We start from the raw sequence: 18,889 nt of genomic DNA, 5'->3' as shown, positions 1-18,889 counted from the left end.
TGTTTAAGTTACTTATCGATTCTGGATACCAGACAAAGGTCTATAAGTAACTTAAACAAATTTATAAGCAACAACAAACAACCTCATGAAAAAGCAGGCAAAGGACATGAACAGAAACTTTTCAAAAGAAGACATACGTGCTGCCAACAAGCATATAAAAAATGTTCAAAATCACTAATCATTAGATAAGTGCAAATTAAAATCACAATGAGATATCATCTCACACCCATCAAAATGGTTATTACTAAAAAGTCACAAATGAATACATGTCGGAGAGGTTGTAGAGAAAAGGAAAAGCTTATAAACTGCTGGTGGGAATGTAAATAAGTTCAGCCATTGTAGAAAGCATTGTGGCTATTTCTCAAAGAACTTAAAACAGAATTACCATTTGAGCCAGCAATCCCACATTGGGTATATACTCATAGGAATATAAATTATTCTACCTTAAAGACACATGAATACTTATGTTCATCACTGCACTATTCACAATAGCAAAATCATGGATTCAATCTAAATGCCTATCAACAGTAGATTGAATAAATAAATTGTGGTGCATATAGACCATGGGATACTACACAGCCATAAAAAAAAAAAAAAAAAAAAAAAAAAAAAAAAAATGTTTTCCAGAAACACGGATGCAACTGGAGGCCCGTATCCTAAGAGAACTAACAAGAACAGTTAACCAAATACCTCGTGTTCTCACTTACAAACGGGAGCTAAACATTGAGTACACGTGGACACAAAGAAGGAAGCAACAGACACTGGGCCTACTAGAAGGTGGAGGGTATGAGAAGTGTGAGAAATGAAAAGCTACCTATTGCATTTTATGCTTCTTACAGGGGTGACAAAATAATCTGTACACCAAACTCCTGTGTCATGCACTTTACCTATATAACAGACCTCCACACGTATGCTGAACCTAAATAAAAGTTAGAATAATAAAACCAAAAAAGAGCAAGTGTTTCTACATAGACGTGAATGATATCTCACTCTGAGAGAGGTGAGAGAGGCAGAGTTTATAAAGAGATCACATTTAAATTATTTGTATTATTCTCCCAAAAGCACATCTAACCCATTACACCAGTTATTCCACTCTTTATCAATTAATATCAACCAAGTGGTCCCCATCTAAGTTTCTTGCTTTGCCTCTATTATAATACACAAATATATCTAATTACATTTTAGAAATCAAGATTTTAATAATAAGGTGTCCTGAGACTCTTTATAAACCCAAATCTCAAATTTCATAAATCCTACTTTGGAATTTGATTAACTGAATTTCTTTTTGGCATTCATCTGGTTTCCCCTTAAGTTTTTAACTGCAAACAAGGGCAACTTCTAATTTGGACATGCCAATGCTCATCGAATTTAGATGTTATCCCTCCCCAAATTTGTATTACACATTATAAATATTTATAAAATATCTAATTATCATGGATAATAAGTCCTGCATGTTCATTATTTTCTTTATGTATGTGGTTTGTTTTAGTAAAAGATAAAAAGTTAGAAAATTGGTGATTCAGATCAATAATTGCCACCATCAATGTTTTTAGGAATCATTTTCAGGAGTGTCCTTGGATATGCAATTATAATATCTAATTTTCTCAGCATTGAAACCATATTACAAGTTTGTCCATAAGCAAAGTGAAGTATAAGGAAAAGATTGTCAGATAAACTTTTATTTCATATCTAACAGAAGAACAATAAATAACATTTATTAGGAGGAAAGATAAGCACCCATTTACTTTTTTGTATTGATCTGGTTATAATATTTGTATTTACTGCCTAGAATGACAGGATTTCATATTCATTTTATATATTGAACATTATGATTTAATACAAGTATTTAAAATTAGCATGAAGTTTCCTTTTTAAAAATAGTATGCAGAATACTTTTACCATGATTTGTAACTTTGACATTGTTGACATCTCCTCTGTGACACAGTATACAGTCAATATTGGCAAGTGTTTATATTATTGTTGGTCTATAATTCAAATCTTGTTACTTTAATTTTCTTTTTTTTTTTTTTTTATCAAATACATATTAATTTAGGTTACCCATGTATTTACTTTTCCCATTGTTCCTCAGCATATGATGCCCTGGCTTACCCTATCTTGCTGCTGCCTTTTATGTTGACAGCACTATATTATGAAACTATAAACAGAACTGAGAGTTCAAGAGGAGATGAGATTCAAAAGAGAGCTATTAATAATGAATATTTTCCTTGACAGGCTCTGGAATCTAAATTTTGTCCCCTCAAACCAACAAGTATATTAGAAGCTCAGCTTAGCTTCTCGGCATTTCTCACACAGCTTTTCTTTCAATATGGGAACAGATAAATGCCTCTAGTTGAACAGTCACCCTAAAAGCTAAGCTCACCTTTTGAGACTTTTCTTCTTTCCTGGACCTTGGTCTGACAATTCTTCGCAGCCTCAGTTGCTCGCTAAAGCCTTCAAACAATCTTCAAGAAGATATATTAAAATATTTTGTGTGGCTTGTCTAGTTGCTCAATGAGAGAAGACTGGTTAGAACCACATACTCCACTACAACCAGAAGTAGAAACCTGCCAAATAATTTTTAAACGTGAAGCATTAACATTGTGGTGAAATGCATTTCCCCTCCCTTTTTCTCCAAATAGGTTGCATATAGTTCATGAATAAATATTAGTTTTGGTAGAATGATCCAAATTTTCCATGAATTTTTATTCCTACATTTTGTTTTTATTAATGAAAGTTTTAAGAACTAGTTTTCACATATAAAGATAGGTAGTACTGGTCAAATTTTTGTACAGTGATGTCATTCAATGATTTTTATAATACAGAGCTTTATAGTCAAAATAGCATAGTAAAATATCATGAAATAGATTTCATCATCTGCCATTTGTTAGCCTAAGTTTTAATTAAGTTTGTTGAAATCTATAAATTGGAGCCTCTTGAATTGTAATGGGATTTGTTTGTTTCTCTGTCATTAACTTTCTTACTAGTAACATCAATGTGTTTAATCACCTTTTTATTTGATGGCTTGAAGATTTTTTTTTTACATGCTAGCACAATGTTCCATATTAACACTTGGAGATGAATAAGGGACTTACCTTTCTTTTGTAAAGGCAAAAGAAGGATTGTGCAGGAGATATGGGAAAGTAAAACTAATATTGCAACCTTTTGGCAGGTCAATTTAGAAAAGAGTAAATACAATAACAGGATCAGGAAATGAATACCTGCAAAAATATACTGACCTATGAGTCTCATGAAAAATCATCATATACTCCCCTGAATTTGAAGAAAGCTGATATATCTCCAAATCTCAGAAATTCACAGCTCCAATATAGGCTAGTAATTTTTTTGCCTCAATATATAAAATAAATGGTGCTGGGCAGGCTTAAAAACCTTCGACACAGGCAGAGTTCCCATTTTTTTTTTCTTTTTCATACATTTCCTATCTTAATCATACAACTAATAAAGATAATCATGATATTCCATTAGATTTAAGATTACTGTCATATTTTTTCTGGCTTGCATTTACAAATTGTATGTTTATTGTATTTTCCTTGATGCATAACTGTCATCCTATGAGGGTTGGTATTCAATGCAATTAAAAATTGCTTAAAAATCTTTAATAATATTTTCTATCATTTTCTTGATACCTTTTTCCTTCTTTCTTCTTTTTCTTTTTTTTTTTTTTTTCTCTTATGTGTCTTAAAGCTTCTGTAATTAACAATAACTGGTAAGACGTGAGCATTTATATACTTCACTTTTTGTTTTAGATCCTATCAAATAAATTCAATTTTTCTCTTTTTCTTGAATCCCCTCCTCTTTTGAAGTACACAGAGGGGATTAATGTTTAATATCTCCAATATCTCTCTCTCTCTCTGTCTCTCTCTCTCTCTTTCTCTCTCTCTCCCCCCCGCCCCCTCACCCCCGCCATGTGTTTTTGTTTGTGTGTATGTGTATTATATTAAAGATTGGTGTCATTCTGCTTCTTCATTGTTCTTACAGGACATTTCCCCTCTTTCTTCTTCTCAGACTTTCCTTCTTTACATCTCTGTCTTTTAAGATTTAAAACTTTCTTCTCTTCTGCAAGCTTTTAGGATCTTCTCTTTATTCCAGGATTTTGATTTCACAGTGGTATATGATATATTTTGGAGTGACCCTGTTGGCATTCATTGATCTGCTAATTTGGTGGGTCATTTCATGTAAGAGGGCATCTTTGAGCCCTGGGAAATTTTTTTGAATTATTTACTTGATTATGTTTTTTTTTTTCTTTTTTGGTTTTGTTTTTATGTTTTTTTTTAAACACTCATTCTCTAATTGGAATTATTTTAATTTTTAATTTATATGGGCACCTAGCAGGGGTATATATTATTGTGTTACATGAACTATTTTGATATGTGCATAAAATGCATAACAATTATAGCAGGGTAAATGATGTACTCATCACCTGAAGCATCTATCCTTTGTATTACAGACAATCCAATTATACTCTTTTAGTTATTTTTAAATGCACAATTGAATTATTTTTTTACTATAGTCACCCACTTTTGCTAGAAAATACTAGGTCTTGTTCATTCTTTCAAGGTATTTTTTGTACCCGTTAACCATTTGACATCCTCCCTCACTCCTATACTATCCTTCTCAGCCTCTGGTAACCATCCTTCTCATTCTCCGTCTTCATGAGTTCAATTGTTTTAATAGTTAGCTCTCACAAATAAGTGAAAACATGCAGTTTGTCTTTCTATGCTTGGCTTATTTCCATTAACATAATGACCTCCAGTTCCATCCATGTTGTTGCAAATGACAGGATCTCATTCTTTTTATGTCTGAACAATACTCCATTGTGTATATGTACCACATACCTAGGTATTGCTGCTGGTTATTTAGGATGCACGGCTCTTTAGTCACGAGGTGATGGGTCCTGCCAGGACTCAGTCCTTCCCTTCAATTCAGCAAGTTCCCTTCTGGTGCAAGGTATGCCTAGAAATCTTGGATCTAGGGTCTGGAATGGGTGACTTCACAACTCTGACTGGTGTCCTGTCTTAATGTGACTGAGCTGGTATCCAAGATTCAAGACAAAGGTCCTCTTTACTTTTCCTTTTCCTCTCCTCAAGCAGAAGGATGGGTTCTGATTTGGAGCTGTAAGGTGTGCTGCCTAGGTTTAAAGGAGTGTTGGCACAAGCGCTCCCTTAGTTGTCCTGGCTGGTGTCTCATTAGGTCATGTGTCCCTGAGTCCACTGACTATAAGCCCAGCTCAGCACTAGGACTTGCCTACAAGTCTTTCAGTCCTTATTGCCTAGACAGCATTTGTACTTTATGTAGTGCCCTAGAGCACTTTAGCCAATGGTGGCAAGGCTCTCCAGAACTCAAATTCTGACTGCTGGAAAGGGTCTTTCACCTCTGGTGAGAGCTGATCTATTATTTTTTTTTTTCTTCTTCTTCTTCTTCTTTTTCTTTTTTGAGACGGAGTCTCACTCTGTTGCCCAGACTGGAGTACAGCGGCACGATTTCAGCTTACTGCAAGCTCCTCCTCCTGGGTTCACGCCATTCTCCTGCCTCAGCCTCCCGTGTAGCTGGGACTACAAGCGCCCGCCACCATGCTCGGCCAATTTTTTTTTTTTTTTTTTTGTAATTTTAGTAGAGACAGGATTTCACCATATTAGCCAGGCTGGTCTCGATCTCCTGACCTCGTGATCCGCCCACCTCGGCCTCCCAAAGTGCTGGGATTACAGGCGTGAGCCAACGCGCCCAGCCAGAGGTGGTCTAAGTGTTCTCTCCATGGTTGGGATTCCGCTGAGTTCAGTCGTGTTTTGCTTTCCACTGGGACAGGGGAGCATGAGTTTAATGCAGTGTCTCACAATCACTGTGCTCTCCCTCCTCCAAGCGTATAGATTCTATCTCTGCACCAGGCCATGGAGTACGTGGGAGGGAGTGGCATCAGCAAGGCAAGACTGTCTTCCCTATGCTTTTCAGTGTGTCTTTTAGAGATATGAAGTTAAAACCAGGTACTGTGAATGTTCACTTAATTTTTGATTCTTATGAAGGTGCTTTTTCTGTATAGTTGTTAAATTCGGCATTCCTGTGGGGGAGATGATTCGTTGGAGGCTTGTATTTAGCTATCTTGCTTTGCCTCTCTTTATTCTTTTTTTGAAGCTTTTATTTTCCTATCTTTTCTCTCCTGTTTTTTATCAGAGTTTCAGGTGATTTCCTGAATATTGCCATCTAACTGTTCTATTGAAATTTGTTAAAATTTTTTGATAATATTTCTATAAGTTCTTTCTATTTCTATTATTAATTTTGTGATATCTTGTTCATATTTCATCAGTGCCATATGTTCTATTATCTCTCTGAGGATAATAATTTGTATATAGGTGAACATAAACTTATGTAATTATTTTCTTTCTGAGACTATAAAATACTTATATGTATTTGCAAATAATATAATGTGTGTGTATGTGTATGTGTGTGTATATATATATATACACTATATATATACACACACTATATATGTATATGTGTGTATATATATACATATAGTTTCTATTCCCTAAGTTGTTTCTGCTTTTCTCTAATTAACTAATTAATTTTTCTTTTTTGTTTTTCTTTCTTCCTTGTCTTTTATGATAAAAGATTTTACTCAACTTTCTGGTGAATCTTTAAGTATAATTTGGAGATGTATGTACATGGATGAGGATAGATGAAAAGAGGTTTCATTGTAGTCAATTTGGTGGGAATCAGAAAATTTTTGGAGTAGGTCATGAAATATTATTTTCCTAGATTGGGGAGTACTAATTGCCTGGATTTGGGGTGATAAAATAGGAAATCTGGAATTTCTACTGTTCTGATACAGACTTTTAAATAACTATCCTGCTTTTCAGCCTTACCATTTACCCATATCTCTTGAGATATTTGTTCACTCAATAAATAAAACTTTCTAGAGTATCACATTGCAGTTCAATTTGATTTTTTGAGGTGTGGCTTTTCTTTTAACACTTAGGTTTCAGTGTTCACTGCTTGTCTAAATCAGTTAACACTCTAAACTAATTTACTCTTCTATAATTTCACTGACATCTCCCATCTGTTGTCGTGCTCTCTGCTATTCTCTTTGTCTTCGTTGGTTTATAAAATTATATGCCTTTACTGGTGCTGAACTGGAATTTTGTGAAGCAGAAGTGGTAAAGATAGTTCTCAATGTATTTATCTGAAGATTTAAAGTTGATTTCAAGGCCAGTGGTATTTTCTGATATTGATATGAGAGGAGTAAATATTTCCATTTTTAAAATCAAAGAAGTAAACATCTAGAGGAATGAATCTATCTTGCCTTTACACTCAGAATATCATATTACCAAATTGCTTAAATGATGTGCTGCAATAGAAGGAGACTGAGAAATAGGATACACACTTATTTCCATCTTGTTGCAATAACTCTGTGTGTGTGTGTGTGTTTGTGTGTGTGTGTGTGCATGTGTGTCTGATTCCTCTTTCTAACATCTTTAAAGTCTAAGGCACCTTTTTAAAATGTACTGAAAAATGACAAATATTGTTCTTTGAAGCACAAATCCTAGTTTATCATAAGAAGTGCTTATCAATTTTTAGTATGCATTTTCAAAACTATGTTTAAAGAGTAATACAAGAGCAAAAGAATGGGATTTCCTATTTTTAGATAAATTTTGGAAAAGCAACAAATCTGTTTTTCTTACTCTCCTTTTCAATTTATTTTATTATGTTTTGTCTTCAAAATTCTGTATTTTTTCCTTTTTTCCAAATACTTTTTAAGTAGTCTCAATCATTTCGCAATTGACTAATTAGTGATATGCACATAGTTTTCAAATTAACATTTCCAGCCCTGTTCCATTCTTGAGCAGCATAAGTACATTTTTGTTTCTTGTTAGAAACTTAGATCCTAATATTTTTCAACACCTCAACTCATATTTAAAAATGCTGTTTTTGTCACAAGTTGATTGTGATTATAAAGAATGAAATTCTTTTTTGTCTCACAAGAGTTATTTTAATTTACTTCCCCAAAAAGAAAATATAGATACTTGGCTTCCAAGAAGACAGAGTAGATATCTATATATAACTAGAATCCCTGAACATTATATATAAAATAAGCAGTAGAAGACTGCAAGGTAGAAAGAAAACAGATGGCATAGACACCTAAGATACAAGGAACAACATGGTGGTGAATTCCCTAGGTTTTCTTTTTGTCTTATATATCACCAGCTTGGAGCTAAAGAAGCCAGCAATTCCAAAACATGAACAGATATGCACCACCAAAAATAGACTTCCACTGTTGACAAGTTACAATAGGTCACCTTAATGGTCTCTTCAGGGTGGTGTCAGAAAAGGCTGAGTCAGGAGGCAGAACTTTCATCTTCAATGAGCAGTAATAGGGTCACACCTATAGTGCCAATGGAGATCATGTGGAAATCCTGGACTTCCATCCTTAATTGGCCATGACAAATCATTCCTCCCTCTCAACACTGGGATGATGTCAGAGTGCTAGATGAGACCGAGTTAACAGTCAAGACTTTCATCACAGCAAAATGGTAAAGAGGCCATCACTACCCTCCCTCATTATGTCAGTGGAAACCATGTGGGAAGCAGTAACTCCCCACATTGTTTCCATTCCCACCACTCTTACACCTCCCAGTCACAGAACTGTTAGTGGAGGCTTAGTGGGGAGCCACAATTCCCACCTCTATACAGCAGTGACAGAGAGCCTCATTCTTGAGGTATCAAATGTGACAGATGGGAAAAGTGAACTTCTATAACACATGGCTGTGAAGAAGTGGCATTACCCACAACACTGCTTGGCATATCAGCAAAAACATAATATTTAGGTAAGACAGTGCCTTATCATATAATATGCAAAATATGTATATTTTAAGGAAAAAATATTTGTTATACCAAGAAGCAGGGAAATTTCAAACCAAATGCAAATAGATAATCAATAAATGTCAACACTAATATGACAGACGTTATAATTATCTGACAAAGCTTTCTAAACAATCATCATGAAAGTGTTTCAATGAGCAATGACAAACTATTTGAGACAAACACATAAATATATAGCCTCAGCAAAGGAATATAAATTATTAACAAATAAAGATGTGAAGAAGAAACAAATGGAAAATTTAGAACTAAAAAATACAATAACTGAAATAAGAAACTAAACGGGCAGAATCAACGGAAAAGAAAGGAGAACAAAATAATGTGTTAGAAGGCAAAATAGTAAAAAGTACCAACTTGAATATCAGAGACAAAGCAGCCTATACACAAAAAGGCTCAGAGGCTTCTCTGACTATAAGAGAAGATAAAACATTAGTGTCACTGGAGTCACAGAGGGAGACGAGAAAGATGTCAGCATGAGAAATCACATGGCCATATCATTCAATGTACACACACAAAATAGCACTTGATAACCACTTCATATTTATTCATAATAAAAACTCCCAGAAAAATAGGAATGGAGATAACTAACTCATCTCGATAACGAAAGTATACAAAAAACCTCTAGGTAATGTTATACTTAATGATGAAAGACTTGGTGTTTTTTTCTCCTACAATTGAGAACAAGACAAGAATGTCTATGGCATTCAGGTTTATTCAGTGTAAAACTGGAAGTTTTTGCCAGTACAATAGTGGAAGAAAGAGATAATAAGTATACACAGCCAGAAAAGGAAGAAACAAAACTGTCATTATAAATGATATAGTTGTCCCAATAGGAAACATCAAGCAATCTACCAAAAAACATCTAGAACTTACAAGTATGTTTAGCAAGTTTGGAAGGTATTAAATACATATTAAAAATTTTGAAAAAGAGTATAAAATAGGGCGAAACACTCTAACCAATTTCAAGACCATGATATAGTTAGAGTACTCACCACTGTGCATTATTGATATTTCAATTAATGAGGAGAGGATAAACACTCAGATCAGTATCAGATCAATAAAACGGCATAATGCATCCAGAAAAGGCCAACATAAATGTGCCCAACTGATTTTTTTTTTTTTTTTTTTTTTTTTTTTTTTTTGAGACTGAGTCTGGCTCTGTCGCCCAGGCTGGAGTGCAGTGGCCGGATCTCAGCTCACTGCAAGCTCCACCTCCCGGGTTTACGCCATTCTCCTGCCTCAGCAAAAACGCTTCAATGAAGGAAAGATAGCATTTCAACAAATGGTACTATAGTAATTTGGACATCCATAGTTAAAAAATAAAACTCAAATCTATATCTCATACATTATATAAAATATTAGCTCAAAATATATCACAGATTTACATATGAAATCCATAACTTTGACACTTTAAAGCATACAAAAGTCTTCAGAATCTAAGGCTAGGCAGAGTACTTAGTCTTGACACAGAAAGCATGGTCCATACAAAAAATATGATGAATTAGACTTCATCAAAATTAAATATTTTTTTCTGCAAAACACTCATTAAGATGAAAAGACAAGATACAAATCGAGAGAGAATATTTATAAGCAACGTTTATGACAAAGCACTAGGATCTAGTATATGTAAAAAAACTCTAAAAACTCAACATTAAAAAAAAATTATCAATCTACTTAGAATATTGCCAAAACAACAACAACAACAACAACAACAACAAAACAAAAGACACGGAGGACATTTCAGTGAGGAGATACACAGATGGCATATGTGTTATTCTTCTGGTACTGTCATAATAAAATACCACAGACTTGGTGACTTAAACAATAGAAAAAAATATGTCATTGCTCTGGAGGCTATCTGTCCAAGATTTAGGTGCCTTTAAGAGTTGTTTGCTACAGAGGTCTTTCTTTCTGGCTTGTGGATAACCATCTTCTCACTGTGTCCTTACATGCCCTATTCTCTGTGCAGTTCAGGGAGAGAGAGAGCTCTCTCATATGTCTTCCTCTTCTTATGAGGACACCAGTCCTACCAGACCAAGGCCTCACCCTTATGACCTCACTTAAACTTTATTTCCACTATATAGGCCCTCCTATATAGTGCACTTTATTCTTGTTTTGTTGTGTATTAATGTGAAAACCATGACAAATAAAGGCATATTTATCTCCAAATAAAGTCATATTGATGATTAGAGCTTCAATATGTGATTTTTGTGGGGAAGACCATTCAATCCTTATTAGCATATAAATCCATAAAAGATGTTTCAAGTCATTAACAACCAGGAAAATACAAATTAAGCCACAGTGAGATATCATTACCAACATCAAACCCTAGCATGTATTCAGAAAAACTAGATCATTAAAACATCACTGACGACAATATAAAATGATCCAGCCACTATACAAGATTATCTGGTGGTTTCTTAAAACATTAACAGTAAAACTATCATACAATCCAGCGATTGAATTCTTGGGCATTTTCCCCAAAGAAATGAAATTGTATGCTCACACAAAAACCTGTACATGAATGTTTATCATACCTTTATTTGTACAGTCTAGAGTCTCTACATGAGTTGGAAGATTAAACAAAGTGTAATACACAGATACCAGGGAATATTACTGAGCCATAAAAAGGAAATAAACTACCAATGCATAAATAGCTCAGATGGATATCAAAGACATTATACTTAGTGAAAAAAAATGCAATCTCAAGTGATCACATACTTTATGTGACACATTAGTTACAGTTATATAACATTCTTGAAGTTGACAAAATTTAGAGAAATGAAGAAGAGATTAGTGCTTGTCAGTAACTTATGAGGTGACAGGGGCCAAAGGAAAAGTAGATGTGGCTATAAAACAGTAATGGTGATATCCTTGTTGTGATATTATACTATGGTTATTAAGATGTTACCATAATGGAAATTATGTAAAGGATGCAAGGGATCTCTCTCTATTATACTCAAATTTTCATCTGAATTTATGTTTAAAATAAAATAAATATTTAATTTAAAACTCCACAACTGCAGTCAAAACTACTAGCATAGCTACATGTATATATGACTAAAGTAGTCTCTTTAAAAAAAACCAAAATATATTAGAAAGATAGGCAAGATAGTTAAAAAAATAAGTTCGAGGCCGGGCGCGGTGGCTCACGCCTGTAATCCCAGCACTTTGGGAGGCCGAGGCGGGCGGATCACAAGGTCAGGAGATCAAGACCACGGTGAAACCCCGTCTCTACTAAAAATACAAAAAATTAGCCGGGCGCGGTGGCGGGCGCCTGTAGTCCCAGCTACTCGGGAGGCTGAGGCAGGAGAATGGCGTGAACCCGGGAGGCGGAGCTTGCAGTGAGCCGAGATCGCGCCACTGCACTCCAGCCTGGGCGACAGAGCGAGACTCCGTCTCAAAAAAAAAAAAAAATAAGTTCGTAGACTTCAAGATGACTAATTTAAGCTTGTTAATTTATATGGAGAAACAGTTCTCTTCTTCTCATTAAAGTTTATTATTTGTCTAATATTAAGTCTCATTAATTCATACTCACTTCTTTGTCACTGTAGAAATGTACTGCAGATGACCAGAAAGAATTAGTGTGTTTTTGTTTGTTTGTTTTTTTTTTTCATAAAATTCATAGTTTCATTTACAATTGGGATTTTGTATTTAAGGTTCTTTGTGTGGATATCATAATTTCACTAAAAAGGTAAGGTAGGTGAGGAAGAAGCATCGGGACCTGTTATATAGCTGCTTAGACTTAGAATTACTTTTTGTCATTGTTTTTATTTAATACACGACACAACAGGAATAAGCACAATATTCTGAATTTTTGAGTCCTTTATTCCAGTGGTGAATACTGAATATTCTTTTTAAGAATATCTATTCTCTTTTATTTAAAGTATTTACCAATGTTCTCATAAGACCTGGGCTCTGATATATACACAAATTAGTTTTAAACAATGCCCATATCTTTAGGAAAAACATGGTGGCATGTGGGATGAAATTTAAGTAGATTTGGGGACAAATGTTGGAAACTGGTTGGATTTATTGTTTGTTTTCAGTGTTTCTAATCCAAGATTTTCCTAAATATTTTAGGTGGTAGACTGAATTTTCTAGATAATTAGGTCTATTCTCTACAGGGTTGTTACAATGGGCTTGGCCCTGAATTTGTTGATTTTACCTGCCTTGCTTTGCATGCATGTAAAGAAGTCATTGCATCCACTTATCATTTATGGTCACAGGTTATGTTGCCTAATGAGAAGATACTACTCTATATCAGTAAACAAGGGTGCCCATCCACATTCAGCAGCACTTAGCAACATGAGTAATCAAAGTGATAGCTTGCAGTTGTGCATATAAAACCAATTTTAAAATATACCAAGTTCATTTCTGGAAACTGTTACAGATCAAGGCTTATTACATTCTATTTTTTTCCTGGTGTCTTTAGAAAAGAAATTTGTTGATGTTGAACTAAGTGAGCAGCAGAATTGCTCTTATTTAATGTGGTCAAGCTCTAATTTGCAACTAGGATTTCAAGGCAACAAAGTGCTAATTTGCGGGTCTATAATACATGTTATTTAGCTACTTCAAAGCATGGTTATAGACAGTTGAGACAACAGAATTTTTTAAAGAGAAGAAAATTATCACAGTCATGCTTCCAAAGAAACTAAATAATTTAAAAATACCTAATTACTATGTATCTGCTTAGGTTTTATGTAACACCAAAAATAATTTGTGAGCAAAACTTACAAAAATATAAAACTGAAACTTAAATACACACATTTTTCATTTTTATTTCTTCTTATAAAATACCAAAAACTGTTGCATCAGGATTATATAATGCAAATCTTACTAAATTTACTCACATGATTACTGTATCCTTTCCCACTCAAGCATATTAAATATAGGTGTTTCTTGTCATTTTTTTTTTAAGTTGGAGATGACAATTTTATGTACTTTCCTATTATGACCAATTTCACATAGGATTGGTGGTCACATTTTACTATATTTTGACTTTGCTCTATTTCATGTTCCAGGGAGAAATGAACTGACAAGAGATTACTTATATAGGAAAAGCTGACACACATCATGGAACACATAATGATCGTTTCTTATTCCTAACAGTCCATATTTCGACAAAGAAAATTCAAAAGTGAAACATTAACATTAAAATAATTGATAATGACTAGAAGTACTTGATGGAACCAGATCAATTTTGAGAGTATAACACTGCTTTCTAAATATGAGAGAGGAAATAAAAATACAACTTCACTGTATATACATTTAAACCTTGTACAAATTTGACTGGGCTAAAAAAAATTAAATGGTTTAATAGTATATTAAATTTTAATTTTAGAATATATTGAGAATATTTGTGTCATTACAACTTGTACTTTTTTTTTTTTTTTTTGAGACGGAGTCTCACCGTGTACCCCAGGCTGGAGTGCAGTGGCCTGATCTTGGCTCACTGCAAGCTCTGCCTCCTTATTTCACACCATTCTTCTCCTGCCTCAGCCTCCCGAGTAGCTGGGACTACAGGCACCCGCCACCACGCCCGGCTAATTTTTTTGTATTTTTAGTACAGGCGGTGTTTCACTGTGTTAGTCATGATGATCTTGATCTCCTGACCTCGTGATCCACCCACCTTGGCCTCCCAAAGTGCTGGGATTACAGGCATGAGCCACCATGTCCAGCATATTTTCACATAAATATTTGTGGCAATGAACAACCTACTTTGAAATTAACCTAGGGCGGTGATGGATCCCATTAGCTTCGAAAATCTCTGGATCCAATGTCTCTAGGAGACATTCCCAGGCTCTTTTTGTAATTAGCTGGTACCCTACATCCATGCTGCCATAGCCGAGTAGCCTGTGTATAGTCTATCAAAGGATAATAATGATTATATTATTGTTTCTTTTTTTCCTAAAAGAAATGTTTTCTATTTTTATCTAAAATAATGTACATAAAATAAAAAGAGAAGAAAAGTAAGTACCATTTAATTTATATCTAATCCTGTAACCAATTTTTATTGGCTCAGTTTATGACTATACATAACACCTACAACATTAAGCATTGTTCTAGGTTCATTAAAATCAGAAAAATAGTTTACATCAACTAACAAAATTAAATTGTAACTTCACATTAAAAGGTGATACTTCCTTTGTTCCAGAGGGGCTATAAAACTCTAAAGCATAATAGCAATCAATCTAAACTTCAGACATGGAGTTTTGCTGCTTCAGTTCTTTTCAGGCTGTGTCATTAGTTGAAATAACTCCTCTAGGCTTGTTTACACTTTAAAGATTTTTTCAATGCCTAAAAAGAACATTTTCAAATGAAATTTCTTAACCTGAAAGCTAAAGTAATCAGTGTATCTAAATTTGTTTTGACTACATCCATTCTTTAAAACACTATTACCCAGAATGCCCAATTGGCAGTGGAGTTCTCCACATTGCAAACTCTGTCTTGGATTTGAAACCTATGGCATCTCTAACTTGGAGTTAAAACCTGAGCATTACTGCCATTTTAGTTAAACTATCAGCTAAAGATTTTGAAAACTTAACAATATAATTTGCTAGATTCTTTCCTTATCTGTGATCGAAACAGTTATGGCCTAAGTTTAAATGGATGAGATTAATTTCGATGAGCAAGAAAACAATTAGAGCTTTAATTATTTCAGTTTCACTGACTTTTTGAAATCATTTTTGACCGACTTTTCACCTTGTCACTGAGTCTTGTTTTCCATCCACACATGAAAGATACTCTGTTATGGAAATTGAACAGAACATTTTCAGATTTTGGTTTGATAGCATGTTGTTATCAACTTTTCATTACATTTTCATTGCATTTTATGACATCTGGTTGATAACCTTTAATAATTAGATACTTAATTTTGTTACCTAGAAGAGCAAAATGGATTTAAATATGCAATAGAACAATATTTAAAAATATGTCCCGAAACATAATGTGTAACATTAGGTGAAGAGCAATGTCAACCCTCTTGAAAACTCTTTTCCAAATGTGGGTACACAGAGTACAAAAAAAAAAAAAAAAAAAAAAAAAAAAGGTCAATATAGATGTTCTGAAGGAATTGTCAGGCCATATCTATGATTTATGATTTTTCTACTCATAGCTTATAATTTTCGAAGATTCTCACATCTGAACTTTGCTATTATGTTATTAAGTGTATCCTTACGTGTTGTCTCTCACTTCCCTTTTTTAATATTTATTTATTTATTTATTTATTTATTTATTTATTTATTTATATTTTAGATGGAGTTCTGTTGCTCAGGCTGGAGTGCAGTGGTGCAATCTCGGCTCACTGCAACCTCTGCTTCCCAGGTTCAAGTGATTCTCCTGCCTCAGCCTCCCAAGTAGCTGGGTTTACAGATACCTGCTACCATACCTGACTAATCTTTATATTTTTAGTAGAGAAGGAGTTTCACCATGTTGGCCAGGCTGATCTCAAACTCCTTACCTCAGGTGATCCACCCACCTCAGTCTCCCAAAGTGCTGGGATTACAGGCGTGAGCCACCGTACCAGCAGTCTTTCACTTCTTTTGTAGATTTTGCAGTGTCCGTTCATGCTCTAAATATGGCAGCGATTACTTGATGTGTCATGATATTATTTCATTGTCATTCATAAGAAACAGTAAGGCATAATTTCAGATTGGGCTTGTGGTATGTCAAGTTGTTCAATACGTATATTAAAAATATCTTAGAGCATTCATGAGATGTTTTAATCAAATGACCTTCCAACCTGTCCCTAGCTTTCCCTATTTAAAGAACAAATCCATGATGCTGAAATTTTTTTAATGTAATATTATTTAATTTCTAACCTTTTTCTTGATCTTCTCTGCTTATTAAATAATTTCAGCAATATACTTCATCTAGTCTTAAGAGTGCATATCAGTTAATCACAACATATCAAACTGCTTAATTAAATTTATCTATAAGACACATGAGTCTGATCCCACCAGTGAATGAAGTTTAAAATACTGATATCTTATGACTGCACTAATTTTCAGAATACTAGGGTGCGTTCTCAGCGGTTATGTGACGAGATTCTTGTATTTTACAGACATGTTAAACTGTCATAAGCCAGAAAAACTGAGTTAGTCTCATTTACCATTTTTAGTTCAGTTAACTGAATATCATTTAATCCTGATATTGGAACAACATGTTGATTAAGCAATTTGCATATTCACTTAAATAACATCTTTTAAAAAACACTTTGAAATATCCTAAGCAGAATATGCAATCCTGATCTGGCCCTAGGAGAAAAAGTAAGATGTTTCCATAACTGGTAACAAAGAGCACTGCAGAGTATTCAGCTACATTATAGCTATTTTCAACAGTTATATGATGAATTGCCTATTACTCTGGAGGCTGGCTTTTCCATGTTAAAATTGACAAAGTTGTTCATGTAATCTGCATTGTAATTCTTACTGTATTAGTAAGTTTTGTCACAACAAGGTGATAATTTACATACATAATACAATAGGAGATACCCAGTTATAATGATGGCCTATAGCCAGACTTTTTCCTCAATTGTATGCTTTATAAGAATAAAAAAACCCTTTATTTTCTTGTTGACATTGTAGTGTTTATTTAACCGATCTAAATAAAACAGGAAAGGCATTTTGGAATTGTTAATAATTTGTTTATTCACTAAGTTGCCGCTATTGGTGTTTTTTGAATACTTTATAGTCTCTTTCAAATTATTCAAAATAATGGCTTTAGTTCGGTATAAATTTGATGTCAAATTATTTGTGTTATTTGAAAGCATTGGTATTCAACTCTTAAAGCATTAATAAGTATCTTGTCAAAATGGATAATTGGAGAGTTTGGGATCAGATACCAGTGGCTACTTAATTATTATAATTTCTTCATGTAGACCTGGAATCTTACTTCAATCTTTTCTATTTCAATTGAAACATTTGATGATGGGACTATGACCCAGAAGCCCCAATTTTGTATTTTATGCTTGAATCTAGAATTCGTCCTTATTTTTACATAATTACTCACATACAGGTAAAATGTAGAATTAGGACAAACTTTAAAATGTAGGTATTTGAGAAATAGGAAGTGTATCCAATTCCTCAAAATAAAGACTGTCTTGCCCTCTGCAATAGTTATTATTCCTTTCTCAGCATTAATTAATTCAGCTGGAACATCACATAATTGAAGAGTTGATGATAACATTGATACATATAATTGGTTTTTGTTTAATGTTGAAAATTATTCAAGATCAAAAGGAAATAAAAACAGGAAAATGTGATTTGAATGATCATTACTACTATATCTACAAGTAAGGGAGAAGACAAATTAGGAAATTAATAACCCCAGATATAATAATTGTATTTTCAACAGTGTTATATAATTGACACACAAAGCTATTAAGTAAATGTGATATACTGTAGAGTTTCTTCTACCCTCACCTATGAAGATTGACTGCAAAGGCATAACCTCAGTAATTGCTTTAATTACCACAGATTCTCTGGTTTAGGTAGGAAAAATGAAATATGTAAGTTCATTCCTCATGAAACCACATTTTGGTTAAATACCTCCAAACAGTCTGGATATATTACTTCATTGCATGGTGAATGAAAATTTCAATTGAGATATATTTTTTAAATGGTTACAGTTCTATTGAATGAAAGAAATATCTGGGCTATTCTTAAACTTGGATCTCAGATTTTTGTGGTTACAGATAAGTCCCTCAAGTATATTTATTAGTTTATTTTTCATTAAAGACATATAAATATTAAATTTACATTCTATGCATGTACATATTCAAGTTTCTAAAATCTTATGAAATTACTATTTTTAAAATAGTGACTTGAAGGGCAACATTTCTTTCGTTTGTCATCAGGAAGAATTCCTTATTTCTTCAATAGAATAATACTTTAAGGAAAAAAGTGTGTTTTAAAATGCTTTATAAAATATTATTACAGTGTTTAACTGTCTTTGATGTCAGAAAATTTCAAAATTAATGTAACAATTTTGCAGCATAGCA

This window comes from Macaca mulatta, chromosome 5, assembly GCF_049350105.2.
Source record: "Macaca mulatta isolate MMU2019108-1 chromosome 5, T2T-MMU8v2.0, whole genome shotgun sequence".
Lineage (NCBI taxonomy): Eukaryota > Metazoa > Chordata > Mammalia > Primates > Cercopithecidae > Macaca > Macaca mulatta.
The sequence above is the reverse complement of the archived record's forward strand: the minus strand, read 5'-3'. Positions refer to the sequence as shown.